Source organism: Ptychodera flava, chromosome 13 (genome assembly GCF_041260155.1).
Source record: "Ptychodera flava strain L36383 chromosome 13, AS_Pfla_20210202, whole genome shotgun sequence".
Taxonomy (NCBI): domain Eukaryota; kingdom Metazoa; phylum Hemichordata; class Enteropneusta; family Ptychoderidae; genus Ptychodera; species Ptychodera flava.
In genome coordinates, this window is record NC_091940.1 from 25,694,351 (window position 1) to 25,708,053 (window position 13,703).

Below are 13,703 nucleotides of genomic sequence, written 5' to 3' on the forward strand. Positions count from 1 at the left end.
TTCACGTGTGATGTCCATGAGTCAAATTATTTGTGACGGTGCTCAACAGCGATTTTTAACTATGAATGAAGAAATGTACTAAAGATCATCATTTCGTGCTTCTGAGAATCCGGAACAATTAGACAATACACAGGAAAGAAACATTACCGCAGGAAATTGACAATCTGTTCATTGTGTTTTGAATTACACAGTCTTGTAATCAATGGTCTTTGAGTTTCTACATCGTCTCTATTACCATTTTGCCTGTTTGGTCGTTTTAAATGAAAAACAGGTTTCAAATACCGGTATTCATGCAAATATACTTATGGCTGTAACAATGTGATTACCATAATGAGCACTTTTTTGTACTGTCTGTCATGGACGTTTTTTACGTCCATGGTACAACGTAGTCTACCAAATGTATTTGAGACTCTAGGCTAATGAGCATATCGCGGTTACCTAAACCGCATATGTTGACATACATGGACGGGAAACTCCTGTGTATAGGCGGTACCATTTTAATATTTACAACCCAGCTATACACAGCGTATATGGAATATTTACCCCCGTCTCAATGCAATGACTTTCCGGTGAGTGAGTGTGCCAGACATCGGATACTCCTCGAACGTTACCAGCTGTTATTTCGCTGTCCGCTCTCTCTTACCTACTTTCGTCAATCAAACATTCTAGTCTTGACCAAGGTCACGCCCTCCCTTGCCCCGTCTCCTCTATAATGCACCCACGCTCTTCAGAAGGTTGTTTTAGTCGAGTTGAGTATACGTGTATGCACGCAGCGTGACGGAGGAGTTTTAATCCACACTTTTAGTTGACATGCAAACATTCTTGCATAATCTAGGAGCAGCGCCTGTGCGCTTTTGACGACCGAGGCTGTTGGTGGAGAGACCGTATCTCTGACAAGGGGTACAAACCGCGTTTCCGGGGAACAATCGGCCTGGGGATGGTATTCTTAACCTGGCGTTTACCGATCCTGCAAACTAACAACGCGAACTACATTCCCACTTTGCCGTCTATTGTAGCTTAGCTATGGAAAGCCGTTCGGGACCCCCGGCGACAACAGTCAAGCCAATGCAAAATTACATAGGAATGCAGCGGCGACAACTGTTACACAAATCTGGCAGTACAACTGGCGACAACAACAAAATTTTGACCGGCACTGACAACTCCAGAGCCGACAACTGCAGAATATCACCCGACACCTACAACTTATCACCCGACACCTACAACTTAAAAGCCGACACCTACAACTACAGCTGGCTCACTGGCCCGGCAGCGGCAGCGCTGTTCATTTGGAAGCGCCTGCGCACTTTGATTGTACTCGATGCCGCTGGCGACAACTCCAGTCAATTCAAGCAGCGCCTACAACAGTGGTTTGTTCATTAGTAAACGCATGCGCACTAAGTTGTACCAAAATCCGCTGGCGACAACGCTTGGCACTGCTTGCAGCGGCGGCGACAGTGCTGCAGCTGCTCATTGGTAGGCGCATGCGCATTTACATGATACCAAATGCCGCTGGCGGCAACTCTGGGCACTGCTTGCAGCGGCGGCGACGGTGGTGCTCACTACCAAACGCATGCGCATTTAGATTATACACAAGACCTACCAGTCTGACAGTGCTGTTAATTTTTAAACGTCAGTAATGCAGTTTTAAGGTCTATCGGGAATATTAGGAACTGTCACATGTATACTTCTCTCTCTCTCTCTCTCTCTCTCTCTCTCTCTCTCTCTCTGTGGTCCTTTTGATCTATAGTAAGATTGGTTATTGTAATTTATATATCTTGATCCCATAAGGGGATACCATTTCAATAAATGCAATGATCCTTTCATTCACCATATCGTAATATTAAACAATCTTTGTAGAGCCGATGTGTGGTGTTGCCCTCATTTTCCTTTATATTCATTTACGTAATATAGATACGAACTTTATTTTAGAGAAATGGTTGGGGTGTACGACATGTAATTAATACACCCGTCCTGATTTTAGACCTAACATCTCGCTATTTTAGGACCCCATTTCAGATGCATTTCACCGTAGAGCCAGTTTACAAAACCCATAGCGTCGAAATTTGCACAGTATTGTTGGATGAATACTTTAAAGCACTTGCCTGGCAAGGTCGACGTGACCACATCCGTTGGTGGGTGGTCTGGGCCAAGCGTACGGGAGTCATCTGATGTTAGGGGAGAACCATTTGATATTTTTTTTGGGGGGGGGGGTATGGAGGAAATGGGTGTGGGAGCAATTTTTTTTCCTGTCAGAGTGACAGCAATTTTTCTTTCTACTGTCAGAGCTGCATCAATTTTTTTTTTCAAATGGAGTAGCAGTGCAAATTTTTTTTTTATTTGTCATCAAGTTTGTAATGCGTTGTATATAAGGGAGCCGTCATTATTTACGGCCTGAAACTCAGAAATTTCGAGTGACACCCCCCCCCCCCCGTCAACCATGATGAATTTGAGTAACTCCCCTCTCTAACTCTGAAATTTTGACTAATCCCCCCACTTAGAAAAGTTAAATACAGGTATTTGTAAAAATTTACAAAATACAGCAACAGTAAAGACCTTTGAAATCCTGATGTACTCTGCTAGACTATCATCAGTTATCTTATGATGGTTCAAAAAAGGTGAACCCATCAAAATGAAATTGAAAGTCACAATAAAATAAAGATATAAAAGCTCACGCAGTATCTAACCATATAGTATATTGTTTAATTATGACAAGGTTTTCACTAGGATATCTGACAGGGCAGAATTTGAAAGTACAGGGGGAGAACGCGCGAGAGGCTTAGGGGGAAGTGTCACAGGGGCTTTCCCCTATCTTGCATGGAAATTTTTAAGATATTGATGTGTTTAATGGTGCAATCTGAGAGGAGTTTCAGGTTATTTTGCACTCGGTAAAACTGTTTGAAAATGACATTGAACACTGCAATATTTTTTTACATTTTTTGCATAATCAGTGTTTGTGTCACAATATTCAACAACCAAACAATGACAATACAATTTGTGAAAAACAGTTCTGTTTGCCAGAGACTGAAGATAAATAAATATATAGGAACGGAAAATCTGTGACCTTCTTGTGTCATTTCTCCAGCTGCCAGCTTCTAATGAAAAGCATGTGAATATGGTATGTTTAACTGTCAAAATGGTCGTTGAACTGAGGTAAATTAAAACATGTTTCTGTGATGATAAAGGATGAATTCACAACAGTTCAGTATTGTCCTAGATCCTGTGAAAATTTTGAGAAATTGATGTGCGCAACGGTGCAGTGTAGTGCAATCCGATAGATATTTTAAATTTGTCCTTTACCAGTATAACTGTTAGAAGACCCAAGGGGGAGAGCACGAGAGAGGGTGCCCCCCTCTCGCATTGAAAATTTTGAGAAATGAATGTGTGCAATGGTGCAATCTGAGATGTGTTTCAATTTATTTCGCGCAAAAAAAATTGAGTAACCCCGCCCCCTTTCTTCCTCTCCACATTTTGAGTAACGGCCCCCTGAAGTTTTCAATTTTTTTAGTGACCCCCTCGTATTTCATTATATTTTTTGTTCCTCGATTTTTCATTGTCAACTTGTACATCTTTCTAATATATTTATATTGAGAGAATAATATATTGGTTTGAACACTAGTTTATTGACTCCTGTCTTGTGTTTTAAAATTTTCACAATTTACAGAAGTCAAAAAGTTCCCTTTAGATAGTGCCTATGCCATTGAGATATTGCAACAGAAATCCTGAAATATGATTTCTTGGGTCAGAAAAGGGAAGGAAAACATTGAGTGTACTGAGGTGTAAAGTAGACCTATGTAGTGCATGTTTATATCATAAGTGCTGAGAAAAAAACATAAGAATTGCTCAAAACATTTGCGCCGCCTATGGCGGCGCGCCGGCAAAGAATATATGAAGATAGGGTTTCCAAATTTTGCTAATTTTTGCTGCATGGTGACAATTTTTTTTTTTCACTTCTGTCTGTTATGACAATTTTTTTTTCTCAGGCCATGACAGGATCATTTTTTTTCCTTCTATCTCATCTGGCGACATTTTTTTTCCTCAAAATCCTCCATACCCCCCAAGAATCAAATGGTGTTCCCCTTATCGCTCGCTAGCTATGCGGTATGATTTTTCGAAAATATTTGGTGGAGACAAACTACTAGAAATTTAGGTGTTAGCCTAGAGCCTAGGTATAATATTGCTAGGTAAATTTGGGATACGAAATCATACCTGAGAAAGACATTCAGATGCGCAACATAAGCTTATATATTGTGAGTACACAGCCCTATCATTCCCCATGGGGATTCAAATTTCACCCTACTCATTCGTCTAAGAATGTTTAACTTCGTTTTCAACTATTGCGTCCAGACTGCAACGATAGTTTATAAAGTAAAATCTTTATTGAAATCGTATCCCCTTAGGCCTATGGGATCATGATATATAAATTACACTAAAGGTTAAACAACCAATCTTACTATAGATCAAAAGGACCAGAGAGAGAGAGAGAGAGAGAGAGAGAGTAGTATACATGTGAAAGTTCCTAATATTGCAAACAGGCATTAACAGCACTGTCAGACTGGTAGGTCTTGTGTATAATCTAAGTGCGCATGCGTTTGGTAGTGAGCACCACCGTCGCCGCCGCTGCAAGCAGCAGTGCCCAGAGTTGCCGCCAGCGGCATTTGGTATCATGTAAATGCGCATGCGCCTACTAATGAGCAGCACTGTCGCCGCCGCTGCAAGCAGTGCCAAGAGTTGTCGCCAGCGGATTTTGGTACAACTTAGTGCGCATGCGTTCACTAATGAACAAACCACTGTTGTAGGCGCCGCTTGAATTGACTGGAGTTGTCGCCAGCGGCATCGAGTACAATCAAAGTGCGCAGGCGCTTCCAAATGAACAGCGCTGCCGCTGCCGGGCCAGTGAGCCAGCTGTAGTTGTAGGTGTCGGCTTTTAAGTTGTAGGTGTCGGGTGATATTCTACAGTTGTCGGCTCTGGAGTTGTCGGTGCCGGTCAAAATTCTGTTGTTGTCGCCAGTTGTACTGCCAGATTTGTGTAACAGTTGTCGCCGCTGCATTCCTATGTAATTTTGCATTGGTTTGATTGTTGTCGCCGGGGGTCCCGAACGGCTTTCCATACTTAGCAGTAGCCCCAGACGAGATTGATCCTTCACAACATTCAAGGTAGGTTAATAGTTTTTCACGGACTCTCAAAACGTCAAACGAGTTTATACAAGCGATTGCTCCAACCGTAACCAAATGGCGTCTTCATTAGCTTTAATGCGCCAACACCACAGAACCAAGATTGACGAGCTCACACTATATACGTTTTTCAAGCTGCGTATTTTGCATGGTCCTACTAGTTGAGGTCGGTCTCTGTAAACCTATCCCACGACAACATGCAAACATAAGTTTTAAATTTCATTCATTGATGTGTAATATAACTCGAACATTCTCATTCCATCTAAGAGTCGTATTTTTTCGATGTAACGTACTAAATACAGAGAACGATTTGAGTTGTTGTGTAATTTCCTATAAAAATCCTCATGGGATGCCGCCATAGAAAAGTACTTTTCACCGACATAGCTTTGCATTGGAATTTGAATGGCTCGGCCCAGAAGAGGTATTTTAAACGGCTAAACTATAGACTGAGATATACACATGTCATGCGCAGAGCTGTGAGTCAAACGTGGACGTAAAATGTTGGGTTGCGACTTTTTTAGCGGTTTTAGCATGGCTGGCTTCGAGTGAAAAACTTCATGGTGGAAGTTTTGTAAACTCATTCCAGTCACATTGTATACCCGTTTTCAGCGGTATGTTACAACCATACACCATCAGTGACTGACGAATGCTGCCAAAGTCCAGTCATCGGTAACCGAAGTATGGCGGTCAAATAAAGTCCATTTTTGTGTTGTTTTAAAAGATCAGACGTGCCACAAAAAGTCGAGAAGTGATGTTCCTCGAAAGTGACTCGGAAGGTTGCCTGGCGATTACGTCAAATTATCATTAACCCTTTACAGGAGTAGTCCGTCCCGAATCAGTCCTTGGCAGATAACCACTCTCTCCCGTTGGTGATCCCATTCATGGTTACTCTATATCGCAGAAATAAATAACGGAGACCAAAATCAGTAGGCAAGGTATACAACAGTTTTGCTGATATAGCAATGCTGGTTCAGACAAGAAACGCGTTAAGAACAAATTTAACGTTAGGTATGAGAATTATTCATCTGAGTTGACCCAAGTAAAGTCCACGCATTAGAGAATTGGAATGTTTACTATGTTCATTTTGTAGGTCAGCGCTGAACTTCCAATGGCAATATTTTATTTGTTTCTCACTGTATTAAATCATACCAGAGTGAAAGTATAGCTACACGGGCGCCATCGCTGGATCGTTCTCCGACACTTCGAAAGACTGCGACCAGTAAGAGAGTTTGCAAACATCAAAATCTTCTCCTTGTTGCAGATTCAAGTGAGAATGAAAAATAAATTACATGTATCTCGATCTCTGTCAGCCAGTTTAAGGTAGCATGCGCTTTGATAGTGGAATACCTAATTTTTTTATTTATCTTTCCCCAAAGAAACTTGAAACACTCTCTTCCAAATTCAAGAATAATAAAAATAGGGGTCACAGTTTAACGTTAAGTTACAAAGACATAATTACCTCAAATTTCCCGATGTTTCAAATTCAAAATGGTCGCTCTCTGCATGTTATAACTTTATTATGGCAAAAGAAATTCAATGTTCACAAAAACAAGTCGGTAAAATTACTCTGAGCGGTTCAAAATGAGCCCACACAAGTGGTAGATCACTATAAGAATTGTAAACATTTGAGTTTAAATGTCTGTCCCCGAGGCGCATTCTACCTTCAGATTGCCTCAGACTCAAAACGTCCCTGATTCTGCTCTCTGTATTGCAGCGCTGCTCACGTGTCTCGGCTGAGCAGTTCAGCTGAAACAAGGGTAAAGAATGAACATCATGTACTTCCCGCCATGTCAATTTTAACGTGTATGTAACTCGCCAGACATTTTCAGACCACATCTGATGTGTTCTGAAATTGACCTTGACCACCTGGTTAAGAACAGCTTGTGGTAACGTATACAGTCATGGCTAATTTCATCATCGCCACCATGGGATAGTAACTTTATATTTACAGTAGTGGTATTGGCGTCATAATGGATATCAAAGTGTGACTTGCTGCGCGCATGGTGTACAATCAATGTAAAAGAGTCATTGAATTCGTTTTGGTTTAGATCGAATGCTCGAAAAGACTTGATTCTGTTTTACCGTTCTTCACTGAGAGATATCAGATTTGTATGAAAATATTCTGTAAAAAGAATCATTTATAGCTTTTATTAAACTGATCAGCAACAACAATTTGGCTAGAACTTGCGAGAAAAATTCACTACGTATGACAATGTATGACGACACTTATCATTGATGATAATAATTAATAAGTCAATTATTATCATGAGGATTGACTCAGGAACTGAGAACTGCGCAATTTGTGTGAGATTATGGAACAATTTAACTATTTTTGCGGTTTGAATCAAGGGCGACACAAATTTTCTGCAACATGCATAGCACACATACATACATACATACATACATACATACATACATACATACATACATACATACATACATACATACATACATACATACATACATACATACATACATACATACATACATACATACATACATACATACAGACCATGTCGATGACACAGGCACCGTATAGTAAGCACCTTGGTGCTAAAATAATAACCATAATTACATATGTGCGCGCTTACTTTCGTTTGCGAGTGAGATTAAGTACTCTTCCAGACGTTTAAACAAATATGCTCAATGTAGATTAACAGGGCGATGAGTCCCTCTATTTTGAAGGAACCGACATATGTCGGCAAAAGACTTTGTTTTGTTTTAATCACAGTCCATTTGGTAGAGGGACTGTGTTTCAATACACAAACAGAGTAAGACCAACGGACCGATGAATATTTGTTTCTGAAAGTAAAGTCAACATGTTTTAAAAAGCAGTTATGGCACAGACTAGTGAACTATAGTCTATGATTACGGCGACCGTGTTTTATAGCTTTTTTAATTGCGTAATATCACCTTTACACAATGAAGATGTTTTCCCAATGCTTTCTGACACGTGTGTTTTCACCCAACTTCGCTAGCCAATGGTGTTTACTAGGCCGACCTAACCAAGCCACACGGACGATGAATTAAGGGGAGAACCATTTGATTTCTGGGGGGGTATGGAGGATTTGACAAAAAAAAATTGTCACCAGGTGAGATAGAAGGAAAAAAAAAATGGTCCTGTCATGGCCTGAAAAAAAAATTGTCATAACAGACAGAAGTGAAAAAAAAATTGTCACAATGCACCAGAAATAAGCAAAATTTGGAGTCCTTACTCTCATGTATTCTTTGCCGGCACGCCGCCATAGGCGGCGCAAATGTTTTTTACCACAAGCAATTCCTATTTTTTTATCCCAGCACTTATGATATAAGCATGCACTACATAAGTTTAACTTTACACCTCAGTACATTCAATCTTTTCCTTCCCTTTTCTGACCCAAGAAATCATATTTCAGGATTTCTGTTGCAATATCTCAATGGCATAGGCACTATCTAAAGCAAAGGGGACTATTTGACTTCTGTAAATTGTGAAAATTTAAAACACAAGACAGGAGTCAATAAACTAGTGTTAAAACCAATATATTATTCTCTCAATATAAATATGTTAGAAAGATGTACAAGTTGACAATGAAAAATTGAGGAACAACAAATATAATGAAATACAATGTGTGAGCCTTGTTTCTCTGACCACAAAAGATAACATCTTCCCTGAGAACTTACATCGATGCTTGGTCATGTTAATTATAATATGACACCACACACCGGATCGCTCACTATAGAGTCCGTCAATAGTGGCAAACTCTCTCAATAACTAATCTGGCTTCTCCTCTTTGAGGACAAAGATGACTTAATAATCACACAACCAAGCGGAGGGGATACAAACAAGAGAGCGACTGATGAAGGAACCCCATTTTTGGTTCTTAAACATCGTTAAGACGAATCAATCAACAAACCGGTTTACCGGGGACTGAGATCACATGACCAGGGTCAAAGCACTATCGATTCACCGGTGTCTCGCCATGTATTCGGAGGAATGTGAGGGGGGAGGGGGTCACTAAAAAATTGAAAACTTCAGGGGGGCATTACTCAAAATGTGGAGAGGAAGAAGGGGGCGGGGTTACTCAATTTTTTTGTGCGAAATAAATTGAAACATCTCAGATTGCACCATTGCACACATCCATTTCTCAAAATTTTCACAGGATCTAGGACAAAACTGAACTGTTGTGAATTCATCCTTTATTATCACAGAAACATGTTTTAATTTACCTCAGTTCAATGACCATTTAACATACCATATTCAGGCTTTTCATTAGAAGAAGCTGGCAGCTGGAGAAATGACACAAGAAGGTCACAGATTTTCCGTTCCTGTATATTCATTTGTCTTTAGTCTCTCGCAAACAGAACTGTTTTTCACAAATTGTATTGTCATTGTTTGGTTGTTGAATATTGTGACTCAAACACTGATCATGCAAAAAGTGTGAAAATATCAGTGTTCAATGTCATTTTCAAACAGTTTTACCGAGTGCAAAATAACCTGAAACTCCTCTCAGATTGCACCATTAAACACATCAATTTCTCAAAATTTCCAATACGAGAGGGGGAACCCCCCTCTCGTGCTCTCCCCCTTGGCGTATTCTAACAGTTTCACTTAGTAAAAAAAACAAAAAACAAAAAAACAAAAACACCTCTCAGATTGCACCAGACTGCACCATTGCACACATCAATATCTTAAAAATTTCCATGCAAGATAGGGGAAGCCCCTGAGACACTTTCCCCCTCAACCTCTCGCGTGTTGTCCCCCTGTACTTTCAAATTCTGCCCTCAGGCTGTCAGATATCCTAGTGAAAACCCTGTCATAATTAAACAATATACTATATGGTTAGATACTGCGTGAGCTTTTATATCTTTATTTTATTGTGACTTTGAATTTCATTTGATGGGTTCACCGTTTTTGAACCATCATGAGATAACTGATGATAGTCTAGCAGGGTACATCAGGATTTCAAAGGTCTTTACTGTTGCTGTATTTTGTAAAGTTTACAATTACATGTATTGGTATTGAACTTTATACGTATTGTATTGAACTTTTCTAAGTGGGGAATCAGTCAAAATTTCAGAGTTAGAGAGGGAGGTTACTCAAATTCATCATGGTTGGCGAGAGGGGGGTGGGTCACTCGAAATTTCGGAGTTTCAGGCCGTAAATAATGACGACTCCCTTATATACAACGCATTACAAACTTGATGACCAATAAAAAAAAATTTTGCGCTGCTTCTCAATTTGACAAAAAAATTGATGCAGGTCTGACAGTAGAAAAAAAAAATTGCTGTCACTCTGACAAGAAAAAAAATTTTGCTCCCATACCCACTTCCTCCATACCCCCCAGAAATCAAATGGTTCTCCCCTAACCGAGGAAAGTCTCACTTTCCCGGGGCTGATACCGCATGTCATCACATTTATCTATCCTGGAGGAATTACATTTAAGAGTGGACCAGATCTTTTATAGGGCGGTGGCCACAATATTGACATGTAATTCTTTTGGTGTTCCAAGATCTTGATTTTAATTCTTCTTATTTGGTGTTCGTCATGACAACATTCTTTGGTCGACCTTTTACCTCTCTAGTTTTAAAGCAAAAGGCATAAATTGCGGCAATTGAGAGCAATTTTTGCTCTGTATATTTTGCTCTGCATTTCTCACAACCAGCCACAGATCTAGTTAACTCTGAAGATGTGTCTTTATTAACATGATTAAGGTAGAAGGAGTCTCAGAGACAGATATACGGACCCTTCCGCTGCTAATATCTGATGTACCACTGCTTGGAGCTCATTTTAAAGCTCTTGGAGGAGGTAAAGTTTCCACCGTCCCAGTTTTATGAAAATCGAAGATTTCATTTTTCCCCTTGGAGTTAAACGCAAGGAAAGCGGCCATTTTGAATTTCAAATATCGGTAAAAGGTAGCTAATTTGATTCTCTATAACCAAAATTTGTATTATGTTCCTTGAATTTACATTATGGATTTAGTGAGAGAACAGTTGAAAGTTTTCATAAGGAAAGTTTGATCAAAATTTTAAGTATTTCAATGCGCACACTACTTTACAGTAAAGATCACCGTGTGGTTCGCATGGCTTGGTGTAGGTCGGCGTACTTTAGTCTCTCTAAGTGTGAATGGCTATTTTGAAGGAGGGTTCCTGTCCGAATAAATAAGGTCGGCTAGCGAAGTTGAGTAAAGGCAGCTTAAGGTAGAATGCGCTTCAGCATGGACAAAATTTAGACAAACATTTCCATTTCTTTTCTTATCTACCACTTGTGTGGGGGATCATAAACTTTCACCGTCTTAATATTTTGAAAATGAAATTTCTCGAAAGAGTTAAACACAGGGAAGGCGGCCATTTTGAGTTTCAATATCTGTAAATTTTGGGTAACTTCTTTCTCTTGTACCAAAATTTGCACAGTGATCCCGTTTTCATTCTTGATTTTGAAAGTTTAAGTCTTTCACTTTCGAGGCGCCTACTACTTTAAGTAACTTCAGACTATAATGCTTGATTGTCGATGTCGGGGAGAGAGAGGTAAAGGCGTTCTTCCACTGACATGGCTACAGTCATCCACGTGTCCTGTAGTTTAAATGATCATCATCTGTCTCATGATCTTTACATCCATCTTCAAGTCATTCCCCGTTCGTTGATTAAGCATGCCTAATGAACGTATTATAGTCAGTAATTGATTGAGTACTTAATTTGTTATCAAAACAGTTTGAAATTGAAGACGAATTCAGTATTCAGTATCACGTGTCGAGGTACTGGATCAATATCATGAAAGCATTATGTAGATAATTACATCATTGAGCTATCGCCTTCGTTCATCAACGTTTGTTATTTTCAATATGCATGTACTGTAAACTATTTTCAAGCCTTTAAAAAATTCACACTTTACGTCTGTTGATTTGTCGAGTGTGGGATCCTAGCAAGGTTGACGGTGACACATTTGGCGATCAGCAGTGCGCAGACTCTGTGCGTATAGTCACAGACAAACATACACTGTCTATATTTGTCTGTGGTATAGTATTGGTTGGCCCAAGGCAAATGAATTTATTGCAGTATTCGTATTGTTCGTAACTTTACAAGATAGAAAACGTGAACCAGAGAACTCTTTCAAGTTTGCTTCCTAAAGCACAGTTGCTGTTGTGCCTTTACCTACGTATACAGAGGGACAGCAGCGGAATTTGAAGGTTTTCACCATCTACAAGTCTTTCATTACCGGGATTAATGGTACCAGGGATTCCTGTCGATCATACATCTGTTTCAAATGTAATTTTTAAAACCTTGAACAAGGTGTAGCTGGGTCCTGGAGTGAAATGTCGTGACCCTCTATATCTCGATCGATGTTTCAGTCGGACAATATTGAATCTTGATTCAGACGGGTAAAAAATATTTAAATGTTTACTTTTGCAGGCAAGGGTCTAAAACTGATATTAAAATAACTGTCTTTTGGAAATGATATGATGTGGCATTAATAAGCAAACATTCCCCGTTCTGATGAGTGTTGTTGATGATGAATGCAACGTTCAAAGATGGATTGTCACTGATATCGGTGCCTTGACATTTTCCAATTATTGAATTTGCCGGCGAACGTGAAATTCGATCCTTGACTTGGCAGGCTGCGGAAATTTCACCGCTGGCGATGTTATAAGTGCCAATTGCAATTCACGACGTGGTCGGTCCGAACGACCCAGTTTAAAATCACTGTGAGTAGATACTGAACGATGTTGACATAGAACATTGACCCTCGAGAGGAAAAGTACGTTTTTATCGAGAGACTATGTATATTTTTGTACAGAACGATAAATAATCCTTTAGAAAGTTTTTCGTGTCGTCAACGGTTCCATCCCGACATTTTCTCATGTGTGTGTGTGTCCTGCACTATACATGCAGTGACTAAGGCCCACCACGGTGTCGGTAATTCGCATTTGTTAAGTTAATCCAGCTGCAAGACTTTTCAGACCCCATGTACGATTTTTAACATTAATATTAAAAAGTTGGATTTCAAGGACAAATTCTTCCAGCCAAGTTCGGTTAAGTTTATTGTGTTCGAGCCAGACCTCTCAAGATACATGTGCAGGTTGTCTCGAAGGCAAAGCTCGTAAAAGACACGGTGTGTCCTCAACACAGTCATTGTGCGTCACACGGACGTTGAACTTCAAGACATGTTTTTCCTTTTCCGCAGTTTTTATAGTGCTTGTAAAATGTCTGAAACGTAAGATGTTTGCGTTGGACAATCGCTAACCTTTGTTTTGTACTATGATCATCAAAGTCGATAGCTTTGGGATGTACCATTAGATCTTGGGAGGGGTGGTCACAATGCCAGCATGCATATATTTTTCGCATTCTCAAATTTGCTCGGCGTGCATACTTTTTACCAAAAGTTCAACAATTTTTTCCCGAAGACATTCAGTGATTTTTTTTAAATAAACGCTTGGCATCATAATAAAATTTGAGCGACTTTTTATTCAACAGACGTCGACTCCCCCCATTTTAGACCACCCCCCATCATTTGAGACTTTAGGGTCACCCTCGTAGTATTATATGTTCTGCCAATC